Source organism: Vulpes vulpes, chromosome 5 (genome assembly GCF_048418805.1).
Source record: "Vulpes vulpes isolate BD-2025 chromosome 5, VulVul3, whole genome shotgun sequence".
NCBI classification, from domain to species: domain Eukaryota; kingdom Metazoa; phylum Chordata; class Mammalia; order Carnivora; family Canidae; genus Vulpes; species Vulpes vulpes.
The window spans coordinates 3,199,472-3,216,086 of NC_132784.1; the positions used below are offsets into that span (position 1 = coordinate 3,199,472).

General features: G+C 46.0%; 1 protein-coding gene across 2 annotated transcripts in view; it reads right to left on the reverse strand.

Annotated features, from left to right (window-relative positions):
• The window catches only part of MYO7B (myosin VIIB), an 85,656-nt gene extending 81,068 nt beyond the window's left edge, over positions 1-4,588 (reverse strand). Inside the window, exon 1 of one of the 2 annotated variants that reach the window (XM_072757463.1) lies at positions 4,246-4,588. The gene's annotated coding sequence lies outside the window, so the exon portion shown is untranslated. The remainder of the gene's footprint in view (positions 1-4,245) is intronic. The other variant, XM_072757462.1, reaches the window with a different exon arrangement.
• Positions 4,589-16,615: the final 12,027 nt, after the last annotated feature.

Genomic DNA, 16,615 nt, shown 5'->3' on the forward strand with positions numbered 1-16,615 from the left:
ATTTCTCTAAAAATTATTCTTCAGGGCAGCCCGAGTGGCTCAGGGGTTTAGTGCTGCCTTCGGCCCAGGGCGTGATCCTGGATTCCCAGGATCGAGTCCCACGTCAGGCTCCCTGCATGGAGCCTGCTTCTCCCTCTGCCTGTGTCTCTGCCTCTCTCTCTCTCTCTCTGTGTGTCTCTCATGCATAAATAAATAAAATCTTTAAAAAATTATTCTTCATTCTACCAACTAAGTGATCTTCATAAGATGCAAATAATTGGCATGTCGTGCCTCTCCATTGCTTAGGAGCGTGCCATATCTTTTTTTGTTTGCTTTTAAGTAGGCTCTACACTCTTTGAGGCTCCGCGATGGGGCCTGAACGAAAGACCTGAGCTGAAATCAAGAGTTGGATGCTTAACTGACTGAGCCAGCAGGTGCTCTGAAGTGTAAAATATCTTTATGGCATTCAGGTTTTTCAGGATCACGGCCTGCCTAGCTTTTCAGGCTTGTATCTCCCCTCTTCTCCCATAGGGTGCACTGATTTCAGGCAGTCCCAGAAATAGCCCACATTCTCCCTCACTTCAGTGTCAGTGTACTTGATCTGATGTGAGTTTAGAAGGAACATGTATGCATGCATGTTTGTGCCCATATACAGGTACAGCCACCCTCACATGGTGCAGCTACAATTTCCTATCTCAGCACTTCCCCCGTTTTTATGCATCACTATGTGTGTCTCTCCCACACTGGTGAGAATCTTAAGAACAGAACTGGGCCCTACTCATTCTGGTAGGGGCTCACGATATACTTGCTGAATGAATGTATGGATGGATGAGTGGGTGGGTGGGTAGATGGATGGATGGCCCCTGCGAAGAAGGAAACGGCCCTGCCCCACATCCCAGGGAATCAGGTGCAGTGTTGCCCCTGAGGGAAAGCCCTGGAATATTCACAAGTTCCCACCTCTGATTAGTGAGATGCTTTCTTCTTAGCTCAGGCCCCCTGTCCAGCCCTGCGGCAGATCAGTGTGTTGCTGAGCCCATGGGATGTCCTGCACCGGCCCAAGGTCTTCCTAACCTCAGGTACCAGAATGGGGATGACCATCTCCTGAAGGGAGAAGAGTAAGCTGCTGGTTCCCAAAACCATTCTGACCTGCAGGATGTCCAAAGCCACACCACTCTCATGTACTTCTGGGCATCACTGGAGTATGGAGGAAGGGGTAAGAAAATGCTGAAGGGTGAGTGGGGAGGTGGAGCTGGGGAGAGAATCAAAGTGTTGCTTGGAACCAGCAGAGGCTGTGTGCCCCACACACCATGGGGCTGGAGGCTGGAGTCTGCGAAGCAAAACCCACACTGAGACTCTGGTCTATGGGAAGCTAGTCTGGAGGGCAACAGTACCCTGGAGGGCTGACGAAGCATTGCCCAGGGAAGTGGTGCAGAAAAGGTGTCTGAGATTGAGAAGCCCTCCTGACTACTATTTTTGCCAATGGCATTTCCTTGCTCGATATCCCCTTTACAGCACCAGGAAAGATGGGCTTCTTCTCAGAAACTGGTTTGTTCTTAACAAAGACATGTTTAACCTTGTCACTGCTTCTATTTTGTTTTTCCGTTGCCCACTAGGCATCTCAGAGTAAACTTAGTGGCTACGTTTAACAAATAGACTGGAATCTCCTTTACTAAACTTTCTCTAGCTGAATTGTACTTTCCTACCCTAACTTTCCCTTCATCTTGTTTTCTCATTTATTCTAGTTTTGATTCTGTTGCATTATAGGTAGCTCTATAAGCTGCCTCAAATGACTCTCTTTTGTTTACTTTTATAAGGCAGGTGATTAATGATTTACAGATACAGGTGCCTGTGCACGTCAATCTGTTCCACTGCACCTTGGTTCCTGTGCCTACCCTCAGCACTCTGTCCTTAGCCCCCAGAAGAAAGTAGGGCCTCAGACCGTCCTCAGGCCCCATGCTGAGAGTTTTCCAATAGTAGCTAATTAATTTAATCCGTACAACAACGCTGCAAGGTGAGTGATATGGTTCCATGTGACAGATGAAGAAACAAAGGCTTCAGGTCCTATACCTGATAGGTGGCTGAGTCAGGATTTGAACCCACACTTGTCCGGCTGGGAAGTCCTTGTAAGATTCCACTTCACTCCTCTCCTTAGCCCGACATGCTGCCCTCTCTAGAACTGCACTGTCCAGTGTGGTAGCCGCTAGCCAAATGTGGCTATTTACATTTAAATTCATTTTAGTTAAAATTTAAAAATTAGTTCCTCAGTCACCCCAGCCACACTTCAAGTGCTCAGTAGCAGCACCCAAGCTGGACTCATACTCTCTTCCCTCTGCAAGTCTGTGATGCACTTTCCTTAGCCTGGAACATCCCAGCTCTCTGCCTTGTCATCCTTTCCTACACAGCTTCCTTGTCCCTTCGCCTCCTTCTCTGTCACTCTTCCCCCTTCCTGCTCTGCCCTCGACCCCAACAATCTCGTCCTCTGGCTCTTGATGCCTGTGGGTCACTTTTCCTTTGCACAGTCTCATCCTCCCAGCCGGCAGTGAAGGAACATGGTACACACGGCCTGATTAATTGAGGAAGTAGACAAGGGGGTCTAAAATGGCATTGGATAGAAAACTTGACTTCATTCCTAGCTTTACTTGCCACTAGCTACTTCATTCCTTCATCCAACATATCTTCCCCAAGTGCCTATTCTCCGCCATGCCCTGGGTAGGTGTGGGGACAGAGAAACCCTGAGGGGATTAACCTATGCCTTCAAGGGGCTCATAGCCAGTGGCCTCGGGCAGAGAATTTTACCCTCCTTTATCTCAGCGTCCTCTTTTGTGAAAAATATACAATTCTTGCTCTTTTTCCCTGCAGCTTGACAAGTGGACTAAGTGACAACGTGGAAGCAAGAGGCTTTGCAGAAGACATGAAAAGCATACTGTGGCATAAATGCATCTAGGTAAATGGGAACCTTTGTCCTGCTGAGTCACCTCCCTACAGAGGTACACCCTCAGAGTGCCTGGCCCTATACCCAAGCGAGGATGCAGCCTGGCCCAAGTCAGATACACTTGGACAGGTCCTCTGGGAAGAGGCACCCAAAGGCCAGTCGACAGGGTGCCCAGCAGGTCCTGGGCCTCGGGAACGGTTTCCTACCAGAAGCACTGTTGAGCTGAAGGTTCATAACAGATTTCTTGGAGCCGTGCACTCCAAGCCCGGAGGGCCACATGCAGTTCCGGTTTTCTTGAACTAAAATCTTGAATTCAGGGATTTTATGGGTTAGAACAAAATCCAAGTGCAGAGTTACAGAGTGTGGCCTTAAGGGGACGCCTTGTTGTGGGGAACAAACACGCACAATCTAAGAGATTTAGGGTGGGGCCCCACACCTGCCAGGTGCCAGACCTTCCCTCCCTACATCTCAGATTTCCTCGTTTGTGAGATGGGGATGGGTGTCCACCATGCTGGCAGCTCAGGTGAGGCAAGTCAAGGAAACGCGTGGCAGAGTAGCCCTTCCACAGACACCCTGTTCCCCAACAACTCAACACGTCCACTCCCGGAGGCTTTGTGGCCAGGCGGGGAGGATCCTGCCTCGCCCGGGGGCCCGGGCCTCTCAGAGTAATTAACACAATTGTCTGCCATTGTCCAAGAAGGTTCAGAGGTGAGTCAGAGGAGCCTGGGTTTTGGAGTCCGGTCTTGACTCTTCTCCTGGGGGTACCCCAACTTTCATGGTCCTCAGTCTCCTTGTCCACAAGTTGGAAGTAATAACACCAGGGTGCTGTGAGGACGCAGTGAGATGGCACACGTAGCACAGCTGACATCTGCCAGGGCCAGACCACTGGCACCCAGGCTGTCCCTCACGCCCTGTGATTCCTTGGTAAGTCCTTACACTACAAGAAGGCTGGTGGCTAGGCTAACCCCAGCCCTGAGCATCCCCTCTGCCCGTGAGTCTGCCTTCCTCCAGTGGAGGGCCAGGGCAGCTTCTCCCCCTCCTCCTCCCCAGCCTACCAGGCCAGCCCTGCAGCCTGACCCAACAAGTTTCTGGGCTGGGGTTCCTGGTTTCCAGGCTCCTGAAAGGAATCTCTGGCTCTCTACGTCCCAGGCCTTTCCTGATCACCTGGTTTCCAGATCAGACCCTCAGTGCTTCTGCAGATCTGTACCTTCCAACCCACCTTCCGTCTAGTCGCCCCCCTCCTGAGAAGTGACTCCGTCCTCCCATCCTCCCAGCTGGCAGAACACAGGCCTGGGCCCGTCTGGCAGGCAGAGAAGCCCGTGGTGCTCCCTTACCTTCTCAGGACGGGGTCTCGTTGACTCCCTTCCCTTCCACTCTAGGCACTCTGAAAGAGCAGGGAAAGGAGGCAGTGCTGGGGCTCTGGGCGTGTCACAGAGTAAGGGAGAGGAGGAAGAGGCAGAAGGGCCCCAAGAGGAAATGGCCCAGCAGTCTGGGCCCACATAATTTATTGCAGGACTTTGTCCTTGGGCGCTCTAGCGCTCTCCACTCCCACATGGCTGCTGCAGCCCCAGCCAGCAGAGCCTCACAGCAGCCTGATCTTTAACCCTGGCCTCTTCAGCAGAGAGTCCCCACGGGCCATCAGAGTCTGCTCTCCATGCACCTGTTGCTGGCCACTAGCCAGACCCTATGCTGACAATCAGCTGATCATCCAGGGAGTTCAGCATATCCCCAGGGGTCATGGAGACTCCAAGGAAGCCCACAAAAAAAACTCTGATCCCAAATACCCCATGTCCTAACTGGGACACACACACACAGGAGATGCTAGGAAGCCTATAACAGAGCTAAAGGCCATTGGGGCAACTAGATCTTCAGTGTCCCTGGAAGCAGGAGCAGCTGGTTTGGGCTGGGACTCATATGAAGGGGAGTTTCTGCAATAAGACAAATACAGACCGTTCAGGTGGTGCATTGTGGGAGAGGCCCCTGCTGGAAGGGGCAGGCAGTCCCTGAAAGTATGAGGGTGAGGGCTCTGAAGGCAGGTGGAAAGTAAATGCACAGGATGTAACTGCTCAGCTGCAGCCCTTTCCTTGGGTGAAGAGAGACCTTGCTCAGTGATACTCTTGGTTGGCCCAACCAGAGCCAGTTAGGTCTCTTCCCAGATCCAGGGCTTGGGAGGCATTTGGGAACTGTAGGCCAAGGTGTGGGGAGCAGCTGTCATTTGCCAGATAGAATCAAGGCTCCAGCAGGGCAGCAACCCTGACCTAGGCCTCTTTTGGAAATAGGAACTAGGGACGCCTGAGTGGCTCAGTGGTTGGGCATCTGCTTTGGCTCAGGGCGTCATCCTGGAGTCCAGGGGTCAAATCCCACATCAGGCTCCCTGCATGGAGCCTGCTTCTCCTGTCCCTGCCTCTTTGTGTCTCTCATGAATAAATAAAATCTTAAAAAAAAAAAAAAAAGGAAGAAACAGGAACTAAGCACGGGGGGGGGGGGGGGGGGGGGGGAAGGGTACAGTGGACAGGCTGTAGAGCTGGAGATGACAGTTCCAGTTGGAGGCAGAGGCCACCCCTGCCCAATAGCGGCCTCTGCTTCCTGTGGGGGGGTTCCTCACAGTCCCAGCTTCCTTGTGATGAACACTCCTGCTGTTTCAGTGTGAAGGAGTTTCTTCCTTACAATCACACAGCCGGTGCCAGGGGTAGGGAGTGAGGAGGGATAACAACCATTTGGAGGAAGCATGTGCCCTGGGACTTTCAGCCAGCACCCAACCTGCTCCCTGTGAGTGCTGTCCCCAAGTCCTACCTAGGCACCAGCTGGCCTCTTGCTCCCTAAACTCTCAGCCAGTTTCTGGGCCAACACTGGTTCTGGGGGGAGAGGGGAAGAAGCCTTCACATGGCCTGTGGCTTCTCTGGTTTGGAAAGATACCAGTTCACTCTCAGAGGATTGGTGTGGCTGCCTTGGGCAGCTCCCAGAAACGGTGAGCCCCTTGCTCCGGGGCTGGGTCCTCTCTGGCTCTCTTCCTCTGCCCTAGTGCAAAAAGAGATAGCAGAACAGAATATGTGGGCAGAAGAAAGCAGTTTATAAGGTATGTCTAGCCACGGCCTGTTTTAAACAAAATTTGACAGAAGTACATTTTGGATACATTTTTTTTTTTTTTTTGGAGGAAGGGGAAGCCAGGAGCGTAGGAGGGGTCAGGAGGGGACTGAGTGGCTCCCATCTCCCCAGACCTCGAATCCCGTGGAGGCAGGATCACAGACAGGCAGAGCCCCTGCAGTGGCACCAGAAAGAGCAGACACTGGGAGACAGCCACGGGGAGCAGGACCTGGCGGGAGAGAGTCCTGGTGGATATGGGATTTGGAGTGAGGGATCATGCGGGGTGGGACTTCTCTCTGGGACCTGAGCCCGCCTTCGGGGTGTTGGGAGAGCAGCAGAAGAAAGGGGCTGTCCAAATTGTGTTGCCCACAACGCCCCAGCCTTCCCCTGGAAGATCTGGCGGGGAGAGACCAGTCCTGCCCCCTGCCCAGAAGTACATTTTGGAAACAAACTTGTTTCCCACTTTGTCTTTTACATTGGACATTTATATTGTAAGCATTTTCTTACTTACACTGTACCAAACTCTAACCACCAGTCTTTAAATACAGCATTACAGTCTCTCCTACAAATGCCCCGTTATTTGTGTAGTCATCCTCCCTGGATGGACATCAAGAGGCACCCAATCCTTTGCTATTATCCACAACACTGCAATGAACAAGTTTGTGCTCATAGCTCTGTTTGCATTATGACACCACAGGAAGGTTCCAGAAGGGAACTTATCGAAGCAAGGGAATGAGTGTTTTGTTGCTAACCTTTCTCAAGTGGCATGTCAAGTCTTCCCTGCTAGCAAAGGGTGTATGTGTTACTGCCAGGACCTTGGCAGGGTTCACAGGCAGACACCCTGAGGGACACTTTTCCTGGAGCCTCGGGTATTTATTCCATTGCTGAGGAATTTCAAGGATTCCAGGCCCTGGAAATTAGGAAGAGGAGCTGAGAGTGATCAAGGTAGGCTCTTCCCTATCACACCTGTAACCAAACTCGGCTTTCCTGCAGCCTAATGTGACTGCCACGATTCTCCTCAAGATGCAAATATTCAGTTAACCTTTAAAAATATGTTTCTGATAACTCTGGGAAACGAACTAGGGGTGGTGGAAGGGGAGGAGGGCGGGGGGTGGGGGGGAATGGGTGACGGGCACTGAGGGGGACACTTGACGGGATGAGCACTGGGTGTTATTCTGTATGTTGGTAAATTGAACATCAATAAAAATTAATTTATTTAAAAAAATATGTTTCTGAGGGGCATCTGGGAGGTTCAGTTGGTTAAGCATCTGCTTTTGGCTCAGGTCATGATCTCAGTGTCCTGGGGTTGAGCCGCTGCATCAGGCTCTGTGCTCAGCGGGGAGCCTGCTTCTCTCTCTCCCTCTGTTCCTCTCCCAGCTCGTGCTCACACTCTCTTGTTTAGACAAATAAATGAATCTTAGAAAAAAATATATGTTTCTGAGCTGAGCCAAAACGCCTCCATAGGACAATTATGTTTCGTTTCATTTCTGTCCAACGATCAAGCCCACTGTAGTATCACCATAGCAACGAAAACAGAGTATAGGGAGTATTTCATTTCACCTCTATCAACACATCCTAGGTCATCCTGAAGTTGCTTGTTTCCTGGTGGCCCTAACCTTCCCCTCTGGCCTATAGCAGTCAAGTTATCTATTAACACTATAAAATAGCATAGCTAGCAGCATAGGTCTCCGTGACTGAGCCACCCTTTAGAGAATTTTAGAATTCTCAGTTCTAGAGAACTAGCATTTAATGAGTGCTTTGTAAGTGCTGGCCAGCTGCCGTCTTACATCCTCATCAAAACCCTACAAATTTAGGGGTGCTTATCCTCATTTTATAGTGAGGAAGTTAAACCAAAGAGGTTAAGAAACGTGCTTATGTCACACAGCTAAAAGCGGTGGGACAAGATTTGAGTGGAGTTCTACCTGACTCCAAGACCACTGTTCATTATACTACCTTACACCACACCAACCCTCAAACTGGACTCTCTCCCTCCCCAAACACCAGGGATGGATAAGACATCATATTTTTAGTGATTTCCAAAGAAAGTGCTTCCCCAACTTGCTTGCTCTGGCCCAGGATCAGAAGATCCTTTTTTCCCAAGGTCTCTGAGGGCCCAAGGGCAGATCAATGTCTGGGAAGAGGCGGGGTTTAAATGCCTCCTTGGAAACACAGTTATTCGTGGTATGGGAATGTAAATCACAGGACACATTTTATCTGTGTAGTTCAGGGTTTCTCAATCTTGACATTACTGACATTTTGGACTGGATTATACTTTGTTGGGGATTTGGGAAGAGTTGCCCTGTGCACTGTAGAATGTTTAGTGGCAAGCCTGGCCTCTACCCATTAGATGTACTCCTCCAGTGGTGCAATCAAAATGTGTCCAAATATTGCCAAATATCTCCTGGGGGACAAGACCATTCCCAGTTGAGAACCAGGGTATAGCTTGTAGGTCCAGGTGCAGCTGAGGCTGAAAGAGGAGAAGAACATCAAAGGCCAGAAGGAGATGTTCTCTTGGAAGAGGTGACTCTGCCCTGGCCTCCTTGAATGGCAGGCAGATATGCCCAGAAGACATGGAGGGTGCAGAGAAGAGGCTATCAAACTGGACCCCAGGGGACATGCCAGGGAAATGACTATCCTCAGGCAAGTGTGAGTACTTCATCTTCCCTGGATCAGCAACTGTGAGGTAGATATTGCTAGCCTGGGCAGAGCTCGGATTCAAAGTCCTGATGAGCTGGGGAGGCATACACCATCTCAGTCCTGGAGGAAATGACTCATTTCTGATTGTGCTTTATTATCACAACCATTTGAGGGATTCACTCAGAGGTTTATCCAAGGCAGCAGGAGGGGCAAAGCTGGGACACTAAATGGAAGAGTTCCTTCCTCCCTTCTGAAGGACTGTTGGAAATCCAGGGATAAATCTCAGCTTTGGGTCCTGGTATTTAAACCTAGCCATTGGTCATAAACAGGGGACATCTGCCCCATGACCAGGGTCAATGGCATCCTGGTGACTAATTTGATTGCCCTAGGGAGGTTGAAGTAATGCGAGGAGAAGGCAAAAACTTGATTATGCGGCAACTCAATCAACCAGGGAGCCAGGGAAATCATGTTGATGGTTGTGACCGTGATGATGATAATGACATCTTGTCTAACTCTTGGAAGAGGCTGAGGTTGAGGGGTGCATTGGAAGAGATTCATTTCTGAGAAGAGAAGCTTCAGGACAGAGTTCTTCCTCTTGACTGGAATGCTCTGTGTGCACAATTTCTTTTCATTCTGGTCTCATAACAGATACTCTTTCCAATCTCACTCACAGGAATGGCTCTGGAATAAAGGTAAGTAATATGCTCCACTTCCAGGCCCTGCGATATATCCTGTGCTGTCTTTCTTCTTCCCTCTGTTGGTGATATGCAAAGCATCCAACAGTGGATTCTGGGGCCACAATATGTGGTCAAGCCACAATATGGAAAGAGCCTTGGTTCCTGAATGACCCCTGGGAGCAGAGTACCATCTCCATTCCACCACTGAATTTACTGACCCTATTTATAAGAGCAAGAAATAAATTTTTGTATCAAGCCACTGATATTTGTTGTTATAATAGTTAACCCGTGATTATTAAAATATGATTCCTCTCCCATCCAAATCTGCTTTTGTCTTTTAAATACCAGTTCAAATACTCTTCTTCCAGGATGTTGGCCCTGACTGCTATAGTTCACTCTAGCCTAATAACTCTATGAGGTAAATGCTACTATTATCCCCACCTCATAGATGATGACATTGAAATAAGGAGAGAGGTAAAGTAATTTGTCCAAGGTCACATAGCTAAAAAGTTAGAGAGCCAGGATTTGAACCTATAAGCAATACCATCTTAAACATAATTGTTCCAGGAATGTCAGCTTGTATGTCCAGGTGAAATGGCTGCTTCTTTTGAGCAGGGAGCAGTCGTGTCAATCCCATCTGTTCTGGTATCTGAAGCCTGCAAAATGCACTAAATGCAGAGGAGCTGTCACACACACCTACTGCCTGAGGGAGCTACAGTCCAGCTGGAAACAAATTGTGCAGGTAAGGGAGGGTGGGATTTGCTCTTATTACTGGTATGTGTTTATTACCCAGAGTCCTGGAAAAAATGTCAAAGAGTCCATAAAAACTCACTGCTGCTTTAAACTGGTTTTGAAAAAAGCATTTTTTTCTTTTTTTGCCTAGTCCCTAAAACTAGAGATTACAACCGTACAACCCCTACTAACTTAAAAATTCTCTTGAATCTACTGTAGATATAATTATCTTTCCAGGGATGCCTGGGTAGTTCAGTACACTAAATATCTGACTTCAGCTCAGGTCATGATTGATATAGGAAAGAACGTTAGGGTTCAAAGCCAACAGCCAAGAAAGAATTCTTGAAATGTCTTTGGTACAAAAAGGTGATTTTATTAAAGCACGGGAATAGGATCTGTGGGCAGAAAGAGCTGCACTGGAGTGGCCCATTATATATTTTCAAGCTGGGAGGGGGTTAGGGGTAGTGGAAATCTCTGAGTAATTTTAGAAGCAAAGTTTCCAGGACCTTGAGGGGGCTAGCTATTGTTGGGAAAAGGTCATTTATTACCGTCTAATAAAACCTTAGTCATGAGACCTTCAGATGTATATCAGTGGGCCATATGCTTGGGGGATGACTGCCAACCCATATCTTGAGGAGTTTAGAGATAAAGGAGCTTTCTCAAGGAATTTTTATTTTTTATTTTTTTTTAATTTTTTTTTAATTTTTATTTATTTATGATAGTCACAGAGAGAGAGAGAGAGAGAGGCAGAGACACAGGCAGAGGGAGAAACAGGCTCCATGCACCAGGAGCCTGACGTGGGATTCGATCCCGGGTCTCCAGGATCGCGCCCTGGGTCAAAGGCAGGCGCCAAACTGCTGCGCCACCCAGGGATCCCCGAATTTTTATTTTTTAAAACATTTTATTTATTTATTTGATAGGAAGAGAGAGAGAGAGACAGAGAGGGAGAGAGAAAGAGAGAGAGAGAACAAGCAGGGGGTGCAGAAGATGGAAAAGCAGACTCCTCACTGAGCAGGGAGCCCAATGTGGAGCTTCATCTCAGGACCCAGAGATCACGACCCAAGCCAAAGGCAGAGGCTCAATTGACTGAGCTACCCAGGCACCCTTCAAGGAATTTTTAGCTGTTAAAGTAGACTCATGGGATCCTGGAGTTTGGCTAGGATTGCCATTAGCTAAGTATTAACATCAAGGCAGTTGAGTCCCTAGAGGAAGGTCACTCTTCCTGTTTCAAGGACTTGTCAGTGGGCTGTAGGTAGTAAGGAAATTTAATAATTTCTCTTCTGCCTTTGCTTCCCACATCAATGATCTTGGGGTCCTGGGATGGAGCCCTGTGTATGGGAGTGTGGAGTCTGCTTGACCCTCTCCCTCTGTCCCTCTGTCCCTCCCCCACTTGGCTCCCTCTCTCAAATAAATAAATAGAATATTTTAAAAAATTATCTTTTCAGCTTTACATTTCCTGTTAAACCTAGACCCAAGAATATCAACTATCGGGCAGCCCCGGTGGCTCAGCGGTTTAGCGCTGCCTTCGGCCCAGGGCGTGATCCTGGAGACCCGGGATCGAGTCCCATGTCGGGCTCTCTGCATGGAGCCTGCTTCTCCCTCTGCCTGTGTCTCTGCCTCTCTCTCTCTCTCTGTGCCTCTTATGAATAAATAAATAAAATATTAAAAAAAAAAAGAATATCAACTATCCTCAAACAGAGTTTGGAGCCAAAAGGAAGGCCAGGATTTCAAGGTAGCTATACCACTCTCTTCCTGACCTGGTCACTCAATAACTTGCTCAGTGGGTGTTTACTGAGGCCCTTCTCTGTAGCAAATCATTCTGGGTTTTAGGGTGCAGGGAGACTCAGACTGTCTCCATGACTTGGTGCTTGCATAGACATGGGACAAATGGAAGGAATTTGCCAGGAAATCTTCTGTTTGCTGGTTTGTTTTTAATAAAAGAATTCCATACATCTCCCCTATGGACTGGGCTTAGTAACTTGCTTCCAAGGAATAAGGAGTGGAAAAAAAGAAATAGCAACTTAACATTACAGATATCCAGAAGGTACTACCCTAACTAACCCCAAGTTTTATGGGCTGAAAGGTGTGTCAAATTTTGTATGTTGAAGTTCTATCCTCCCAGTACCTCACAATGGGCTGTATTTGGAGATACAGCCTTTAAAGAGGGAATTAAGGTGAAATGAGGTTGTTAGGGTAGGTCCTAATCCCGTTTGACCCATGTCCTTACAAGAAAAGGTGGAGTCACAGATATGCACAAAGGAAAGACAATGTGAAGAGGAAGGGAGAAGATGGGCATCTACAAACCAGGGAGAAAATCCTTAGGAGAAACCACCTCTGCAGCTACATTGATCACACATTTCCAGTTCCCAGAACTGTGAGGACACAAATCCCTGTTGGTTAAGCTGCCCAGTCTGTGGTATTCATTACAGTAGCCCTAGCAGACTAATTGTTCCTCATCCATGAAGTGATCAAGGTTAACTTCTTCTTGCAATAAGCCACATTGCTAGGCAGTGGTAAGAAGGGTGCATTAGTCTGGGATGTTCTTGCTCAAAGCCACAACCCCCGTCTAATCATGAGAAAAACATCAGGCAAACCAAACTGAGGGACAACCTACCAAATATCTGACAAGGATGCCTCAGAACTGTCAAGATTATGGAAGACAAGGGAAGTTTAGGAAACTGTCACAGACCAGAAACTAAGGAGAAATGACAGTTAAATGCAGTGTGGCATCTTGGGTGGGGTCCTGGGACAGAAAAAGGGCATTTGCAGAAAGACAATAGAAATCTAAATAAAGCCTACAATTTTGCTAATAGTATGTGCCAGTGTTGGTTTCTTGATTTTGACAAATGTGATGACAACTAGAAATATAAAATGTTAATATCAGGGACACTGGGTGACAGATATATAAATTATGCCATCTTTGCAAATTTTCTGTAACTCTAAAATTATTCCAAAATTAAAAGTATATTAAAAAACAGACTCAAACCCCCCCCCCCCAAAACAAAAAAAACCCAAAGACTCCAGGGACACCTGGGTGGCTCAGCAGTTGAGTGTCTGCCTCTGGCTCAGAGCATGATTCCGTGGGGAGCCTGCTTCTCCCTCTGCCTATGTCTCTGCCTCTCTCTGTGTGTCTCTCATGAATAAATAAATAAAATCTTTAAGAAAAAACACACACACACAAAACAAAGATTCCATTTGAGCCCCCATTTTTAGTTCTTTGGTATGTATACGAAGGAGTGGAATTGTTGGGTCATATGGTAACCCTATGTTTAACTTACTGAGGAACCGCCAAAATTTTTCACAGTGGCTGCACAATTCTACCTTCCCACCAGCAACTGTATGATTGCAATTTCCATGCATCTTCAACACTTGTTAGTTTCCATTATTTTGATTATGGGCATTCTAGTTGGTGTGAAGTGGTATCCCATAGTTGTTTTGATTTGCACTTTTTAAAATGACTAATGATGCTGAGCATTTTTGTATGCTTAGCAGCCACTTGTACATCTTCTTTGGAACAATGTCTATTCAAGCTTTTGCCCATATTTAAAATTGGGTTCTTTGCCCTCTTGTAACTGAGTTGTAGAAGTTCTTCACATATTCAAGAAGCCCTTATCAAGTATGTGATTTGCAAAAATGTTCTTCAGTTCTGTAGGTGGTCTTTTCACTCTTTTTGTTTTAAAGACTTATTTATTTATTTATTTATTTATTTATTTATTTATTTATTTATTTGAGAGAAAGAGAGAGAGAGCATGTGAGTAGGGTGTCATGCAGAGGGAGCAGAAAAGCTGACTCCCGGCTCAGCACGGAGTGGATGCAGAGCTTGATGCACGTCTCCATCTCAGGATCTTGAGATCATGACCTGAGCCAAAATCAAGAGTTGGACACTTCACTGACTAAGCCACCCAGGCGCCCCTTTTTTCACTCTTGATAGTGATCCTTTGATGCACAGAAGGTTTTAGTTTGAAAGAATTCCAGTTCACCTATTTTTTCCTTTGTTACCTTTGCTTTTGGTGTCATATTCAAGAAACCATTGTTAAATACAATGTCATATAGATTTGCTTCTTTGTTTTTTTCTGAAAGTTTTATGGCTTTAGCTCTTACATTTAGGTCTCTGATCCTTTTTAAGTTAATTTTTGCCTATGGTGTATGATAAAGGGCCAACTTCGTTTTCTTTTTCTTTTTCTTTTTTTTTGCAGGTGGATATTCATTTCTCAGCACCACTTACTAAAGAGACTGTTCTTTTCCCATTGAGTGGCCTTGGCACCTTTGTCAAAAATCTGTTAACCATAGATGTGAAGGTTTATTTCTGGACTCTCAATTCTATTCTGTTGGTCTGTATGTCTATCCTTAGGCTGCTGCTACACTGTTTTGATTAATGTCTTGTAGTAAATTAATGTTTTGTAGTAAATTTTGAATTAAGAGGAGTGAGTCCTCCAACTTTGTTCTTATTCATTATTTTGACTCTTCAGGAATTCCTTGAAATTCCAGCAAAATAAAAATGCCATTGGGATTTTGATAGGGATTGCACTAAATTTGCAAATTATCGTGGGTAGTATTACCCATCTTAACAATATTAAGTCTTCTGATCCATGAACATGAGATAGCTTTTAATTTATTTATATCTTCTTTAAGTGCTTTGGGCAATGTTTTATAGTTTTCAGTGCACAAGTTTTGCACTTCTTTGGTTAAATTTATTCCTAAGTACTTAATTCTTTTTAATGCTATTGTAAATGAGATTTTTTAAAAATTGTTTATTCATGATAGAGAGAGAGAGGTAGAGACACAGGCAGAGAGAGAAGCAGGCTCCCTGCAGGGAGCTCAACATGGGACTCAATCCTGGGACCCCGGGATCACTCCCTGAGCCAAAGGCAGATGCTCAACCACTAAGCCATCCAGGCATCCCTGTAAATGAGATTATTGTCTTAATTTTCATACAGATTGTTCATTATTGGTATACGTAAACAAAATTAATACTTGTGTGTTGATTTTGCCTCTGCAACTTTGCTATTCATAGCAGCATTATTCACAGTAGCCAAACGGTGGAAGCTATTCAAGTGTCCATCAACAGAAGAATGGATTTTGTTAAAATGTGGTATAGACATACAATGGAATATTACTTAGCTGCAAATAGAATGAGGTCCTAACACATGCTGTAACACTGATGAACCCTGAGAATATGCTAAGTGAATTAAGTTAGTTACAAAAAGAAAAATATGATTCCACTTATATGGAATACTAGAATAACCACTTTCACTGAGAAAGAAAGGTTAGAATTTACCAGGGCCTGTGGGAAGGGAAAATGGGAATTATTGCTTAATGGATACAGAATTACTGTTTGGGGTGATGAAAATTTTTGGAAATAGATTGGGGTGATGGTTGCAGAACATTCTGAATGTTATTAATACCACTGAATTGTGCACTTGAAGATGGCTAAAAAGGCAAGTTTTAAGTTAGATGTATTTTGCCACAATTTTTTAAAATAATTATTTTTTAAAAGATTTTATTTATTTATTTATTTATTTATTTATTTATTTATTTATGAGAACAAGAGAGCATGAACAAATGGGGGAGAGGGAAAGGGGGAAGGGGGAAGCAGATTCCCCCAATGAGCAGGGAGCATGATGTGGGGCTCAGTCCCAGGACCCTGGGACGTGAGCTCAAGGCAGATGCTTAACCAACCGAGCCACCCAGGCCCCCCTAAAAATAGCTGGAAAAAAGAAAGTTGTGCAAATCACTTGGTTGAACCATGTTTCCAGAGCTGAATTCCTTTCTGACACACTGGCAGCCTCTGCTTACACACTTCCAGTGATGTGGACCTCGCCACAAAAAAACCCAAGCCCCAAACCAAACCCAAACCAAACCAAAGACAAATAATTCTTTTGAAACTTGAATCGTTATTCAGCCACACACATATTGAAGTGGGGCTTTGTTCGGGGCAAGGCATAGGTCCATGGTTTCCTTTTTTTTTTTTTCTTTTTGAGATTTTATATATTTATTCATGAGAGACACACAGAGAGAGGCAAGACATAGGCAGAGGGAGAAGCAGGCTCCCAGTGAGGATCCCGATTTGGGACTTGATCCTAGGACCCTGGGGTCACGCCCTGAGCTGAAGGCAGACGCTCAACCACTGAGCCACCCAGGCGACCCACATCTATGGTTTCTGTACAAGGTGAAACCACAGTGAATCCAAGAAGACGTCTTTGTTTTAATCATCTGCATGGAGATGAAGCCCAATCATGACAAACTGACCTGGGTAGCTTCCACACCATGGACAAGTGAAGAGGGGCACTTCTAGTTTTCAAATTGTGGGCTACCTAGTGGTGGGCTGTATCACTTGATATGACATGACAGAATTAAACAGAATCAAACAGAAGTCATCATGTGGACCAAGAGTAAGGATTATGCGTCATGGCTTATTCCCATCCTCACCTTCAATCCCAAAACAGACAACTAGTATATTTTCTATACTATTTTTCAAAAATTTAAAACATAGTTATAAACAACAACAAATATATGTTATCCTCCCCTTGTCACAAAAGATGAGATACACTAACACTGTTCTGCATTTTGCATT